General features: G+C 44.0%; 1 non-coding gene across 1 annotated transcript; it reads left to right on the forward strand.

Moving 5' to 3' along the window:
* The first annotated feature begins 1,441 nt into the window (after nucleotides 1–1,441).
* Trnar-ccu lies at nucleotides 1,442–1,514 on the forward strand. Its single transcript has one exon. It is a non-coding gene; the product is annotated as a tRNA-Arg (tRNA).
* Nucleotides 1,515–5,757: the final 4,243 nt, after the last annotated feature.

A 5,757-nucleotide genomic window follows, 5' to 3' on the forward strand; every position in this document is an offset into this window, starting at 1 on the left:
GTGTGTGTGTGTGTGTGTGTGTGTGTGTGTGTGTGTGTGTGTGTGTGTGTGTGTGTGTGTGTGTGTGTGTGTGTGTGTGTGTGTGTGTGTGTGTGTGTGTGTGTGTGTGTGTGTGTGTGTGTGTGTGTGTGTGTGTGTGTGTGTGTGTGTGTGTGTGTGTGTGTGTGTGTGTGTGTGTGTGTGTGTGTGTGTGTGTGTGTGTGTGTGTGTGTGTGTGTGTGTGTGTGTGTGTGTGTGTGTGTGTGTGTGTGTGTGTGTGTGTGTGTGTGTGTGTGTGTGTGTGTGTGTGTGTGTGTGTGTGTGTGTGTGTGTGTGTGTGTGTGTGTGTGTGTGTGTGTGTGTGTGTGTGTGTGTGTGTGTGTGTGTGTGTGTGTGTGTGTGTGTGTGTGTGTGTGTGTGTGTGTGTGTGTGTGTGTGTGTGTGTGTGTGTGTGTGTTGTGTGTGTGTGTGTGTGTGTGTGTTTTTAAGTAATATAAAACACCATACATCCTAACAAACATAAACAAACACAACTTATACACCAAACACTAAAACAAACACACAGACTTAACATCCAACTTTCAGCCTTGACAGACGTAGTGACAAAAAACAAAACTTAAAAAAAAAAATGTATATAGCTAAAAAACAGAACAAGAAGGACAAAAAAGTCGACAGGAAAACCGATATGAAAACTAGGACAGGCTGAGAGACACTGGGAGAGCGGATATGTGTCCCGGTTTCCTCACAATGCAAAAGGAGCGCTTCTCGGATATCGGTTACCGCTGCCCGCCACCACGACTATTAAAAAAGATGGAATAAGTTTTTAAATTACAGGTGACACTGCTTCCTGGTGGGTGCTGCTGTATCCAGGTGTGGTGGCTGGGGTGGTAGGGAAGGGGGAGGTGGTAGTGTCTGTACTGTAAGTGGTGTTAATTGTGGGGTGAAATGTGTGTCGTGTCTCTCTCTCTCTCTCTCTCTCTCTCTCTCTCTCTCTCTCTCTCTCTCTCTCGCACACGTTATAAAAAAAAATATCTCGAGACCACGACCAAAGATCCCCAAACAACAGGCAATACATTATTAATATTAGTGAACCACGGTGCCCTAAACTGCCTCAGACGGCCCATATCTAACAGTCCCTACTCAGCCTAAACAACTACAGATGTCATACACTTTGGTTATATCAGATATCTGGTTTTTGTTTGTTATCTTGAGGACAGAGAGAGAGAGAGAGTACATTTTGCCGTATAGATTGTCCTGGAGATGACCCGAATGTTTGTATTACATCAGCAACATTGTGCTCACTTGTTGATGTTTAATGTCTCACCCATAAGGACTGTGTTGTTGTGATACATTGTCCTCTGTTGTTGATGTACGAGCCCCCCCCACAGGTGTGGACAATGTTGTTGTTATATTATAAACATTCACAAGATCTTCCCCGAACATCTGTAAGGTAATGTTATATGCCCCTGTGGCCCAATGGATAAGGCATTGGCCTCCTAAGCCAAGGATTGTGGGTTCGAGTCCCACCAGGGGTTAGTAAGATTTTATGGCGACCTGTGGTGTAATGATCAGTATGCTCGCCTGGCAAGCCAGTGGACCCGGGTTCGATCCCGGGCAGGGTGAAACTATGGGCAAGTTTCTTTACACCATTTGCCTCTGTCTGCCCAGCAGTAATTGGGAACCTGGATGTTAATCGATTTGCGGATCGTATTCATGGGTAATGGTTAGCCAGTGCAGTTGGCGAGCTGTCCGGTGTTCTCGGACTGTTCCTTGACACAGGGTGTAGTTGTTGTGTTGGCGACAGCTTCTACACCTTAAACCAATTCATGCCTCGGTGGCCCTGGGTCCGAGGGGCAACCATTATACATTTTCTGAGACATCCTGAAAATTTACATGAGACAGGTTTCTGTTTTGGGAAAATATGGATTTTATATTATTTTTTATTTAATTTAATTTAATTTATTTTTATTTTTATTTTTATTTTTATTTTTATTTGTTCGTGTTGATGTTACAGATAGCGACTTGTGAGTAGATTACTGAACCATATTGTAACCTTTGACCTTTACTTTGACCTTATTGGGTAATTGTAGCCGAGTCACTTTTGTTGTACTGTATATCTGTACAATTACGGACAAATTCCCACAACACTTGGCATCATCTGGCACCTACTTGTGTTTGTATATATTTACCAAAGGAAGGAAAATACATAACATAATCTAACCTAACCTAACCTGTATGTGCATAGATAGATAGATAGATAGATAGATGAAAGATAGATAGATAGTTAGATGAAAGATAGATAGATAGATAGATAGATAGAATGATCGATATGAGAGAGAATTGAGAGGAATTGAGCGAGAGAGACAACACTGGCTGAGAGAATAGTGTTGGGCCTCGTTAGCTTATATAAACAGGACTGGGAATTAGGCAACCCCGTCTGGTCTCTGCTCGGACTTCTGTGGTCTTTCGTTGGACTTGGTTGTGGGCAGAGAGAGAGAGAGAGAGACAGAGAGAGAGAGAGAGAGAGAGAGAGAGAGAGAGAGAGAGAGAGAGAGAGAGAGAGAGAGCATACTGTGGGGACTAATACCTCATACTTTAGACCCCCCCACCATAACTATCATCTCCTCTGGTAAGGATTGTACACACCAACACCATAATGATGACCTATGGAATCTCTTGTACACCAGAGAAATTATTTTTGTTCATTTTTATATAACATCAAAAATTTTACTCAAACTACTAAAAATAAAAATAAAATCTTCATTTTTGAGGAATATTTTTTGAGAGAAAGTTTATATTTAGTTGAATAAAAAATGAGTTATCCCTTTCATTGTATAAGGGTGCGGTGGCTGAGTGGTTACAGAACTCGCTTCCCGTCCTGAGGTTCGTTGGTTCGAGTACGGGGTATACCCATTCCACCCGGCTGTAAATAGGTCCTCGATTTTGCAGTTGGGTAAATGTAGGTGGGTGATTGTAGTACCGAAGGGTTAATATACAGTATACTGCATCCACACTGCCCCTTGTTCTTGTTTGTTCATTATAATTATCTCCCTCACCTCCCTGTTATTTATCATTCTTTCTGTTCTCCATCACCCCTTTGTTCTCCCTTACCACCTTGTTCTCCCTTACCACCTTGTTCTCCCTTACCACCTTGTTCTCCCTTACCCCTTGTTATTTATCATTCTTTCTGTTCTCCATCACCCCTTTGTTCTCCCTTACCACTCTGTTCCCCCTCACCGCTCTGTCTCCCTTAGCACCTTGTTATCCTTCACCCCTTTGTTCCCCCTTACCACTCTGTTCCCCCTCACCACCTTGTTCTCCCTCACCTCCCTGTTATTGATCATTCTTTCTGTTCTCCATCACCCCTTTGTTCTCCCTTACCACCTTGTTCTCCCTTACCCCTTGTTATTTATCATTCTTTCTGTTCTCCATCACCCCTTTGTTCTCCTTACCACTCTGTTCTCCTCTCACCGCTCTGTTCTTTAGACCTTGTTATCCTTCACCCCTTGTTCTCACTAATCTGTTCCCTCACCCCTTTGTCTCTACCACTCTGTTCCCCCTCACCACCTTGTTCTCCCTCACTTCGCTGTTATCTCAATAAGTCTCATCAGCTGATAAGATTTATAATAACTTAGGCCAAGAGTTAGGGTTGTCAGGTGATGTATTTTGTAGGACACGGAAAGCCAAAGTCTCTCTCTAAAAAACACTGCTCTTTAACACACACACACACACACACACACACACACACACACACACACACACACACACACTTTATCTCACTAGTATAAACATCCTTTCATCCTTCCCTCACACATACTGTAGTTGCTCCTTCAGGGGGGGAGGGGGCTGGAGACACGGTTTGCCATACAGTGAAGCTTGAGGGCGCGTGGTTGAGGGTGTGGCGTCAGCTGAGGTGTGAGGGATGATAAACAGTAGATGCCTCGACCCTTAGCGTGATGTATGGCCCTCACCCTCACACCTCCTCTATAGTCACGCCTCCACACCCCCTCCATAGTCACGCCTCCACACCTCCTCTGGTCCCCACATACAGCTTAATTTACCAAGTGGAAAGGTGTGCGTGAAGCAACATTCTACATTCTACATATTTTCAGTATCACGCAAACATAATCTTCATTTATATACTGTATATATCATAAAGGGAGAAGACTCTTTACTTCCAGAATATAAATCTTGTGGAAAATATTCTGTACGCTAAATGTTGAGAAATATAGTAATACCTAACTCAGTAACTGCAGCCTACACTTGCCGGGAAAACCACGCCGGAGAACATGACCTCATTTTTATTCCCGCGCCATTGAGAGCTAATGGATAGAGGATCCCTGGGTACTAAGACTAGATCCGCGCCACCAAAACTTTTTAATCGCTTCGCTTTCAGGGAACACCAGCGAGATTACTGGGGCAGCAAGCTTGTTAATGCTGCCTCATGATGCATGCACCACCCACCTGGCCCTCTCCCACGTTCTCCTTGGTGCCACATCCCTCCCTCCTGGCACCACATCCCTCCCTCCTGGCACCACATCCCTCCCTCCTAGCACCACATTCCCCCTCCTGGCTACACATTCCTCCCTCCTGGCTACACATTCCTCCCTCCTGACAACACATTCCTCTTGGCATCACATCCCTCCCTCCTGGCATCACATCCCTCCCTCTCTGGCACCACATCCCTCCCTCCCTGGCACCACATCCCTCCCTCTTGGCACCACATCCCTCTCTCCTGGCAACACATGTCTCCTGGCACCACTAAACTTCAAAACCAATTGTCATTTTATTAATTCTATCTTAAAGTCTGTGTTTAATTACAGTAGGGGAGGGAGAGAGGAGGAGGGGGGGGGTAGTCCAACTAAACTGTGTTATTTACGAGGTGTTGCTTCCCTCCCCTTCCCCCTTTCTCTCCTTCCTCACTTCTCTAACCCTTCCCCTTCAATTCTTCCCTCACCTTCTTCTCCCTCACCCTTCCCCCGTTGGCAATATTCGCTCGTCGCGCCTCTAGTGAGCGTCTTTAGAATAACAGTGACAATATAAGCCCAGAGCGACGCGGCTCAGAAGGAAGATAATGCTATTCAGAAACGTTTCCAATAAAGCCAACTTTTCTCTTCACAACAAATGGAAATTCGTTTTTATTGACGTCCTCATCTTCTGTGTGTGGGGAGGGGGGTGAGGGGGTGTCGGGTGTGAGTGTGAGAGAGAGAGAGAGAGAGAGAGAGAGAGAGAGAGAGAGAGAGAGAGAGAGAGAGAGATATCGACTGTCTCTCACAATAATATCGCCATCGATGGCACCTCATCGGGATAACTTCTTTAAGTGGACTCATCAGGTCTGGTAATGGCAGCTTTAACATAAAAGTGAATCATAAAGTAAACGCTTTAAGCTTCAAAGGTTTGAGTTAACTTTTCCGTAGCTTAACTTGCCTTTGAAAAAATTAGGATAAAATATTTTCTATGTTCGTTTAATTAGATTTGTCAAGGTATGTCCAAACCTGAATGGCTTCGTAATTAGGTCGTATGAATGTCGTGAAAAATTATTATGTTCTAAATATACCTGTTCATGAATATATTTTTAATTATTCACACCTGGATATCAAATTTGCTTCTATTGGGGAAGTGTCATACCTGGAAGTATTAAGGAAAGGTAAAGTCTATCATGTCTCTCGTATCTAATATATAAAGTGTCAAGAAGAGTGACACGAGGAGAATGTTAATTTGTAAGGGAACATAAATTTAATGTCTTGAGATTGTATAAGACAGGTGTGTGTGTGTGTG

The sequence above is a fragment of the Homarus americanus genome, unplaced genomic scaffold (assembly GCF_018991925.1).
Source record: "Homarus americanus isolate GMGI-L3 unplaced genomic scaffold, GMGI_Hamer_2.0 scaffold850, whole genome shotgun sequence".
In the NCBI taxonomy this organism is placed as follows: Eukaryota; Metazoa; Arthropoda; class Malacostraca; order Decapoda; family Nephropidae; genus Homarus; species Homarus americanus.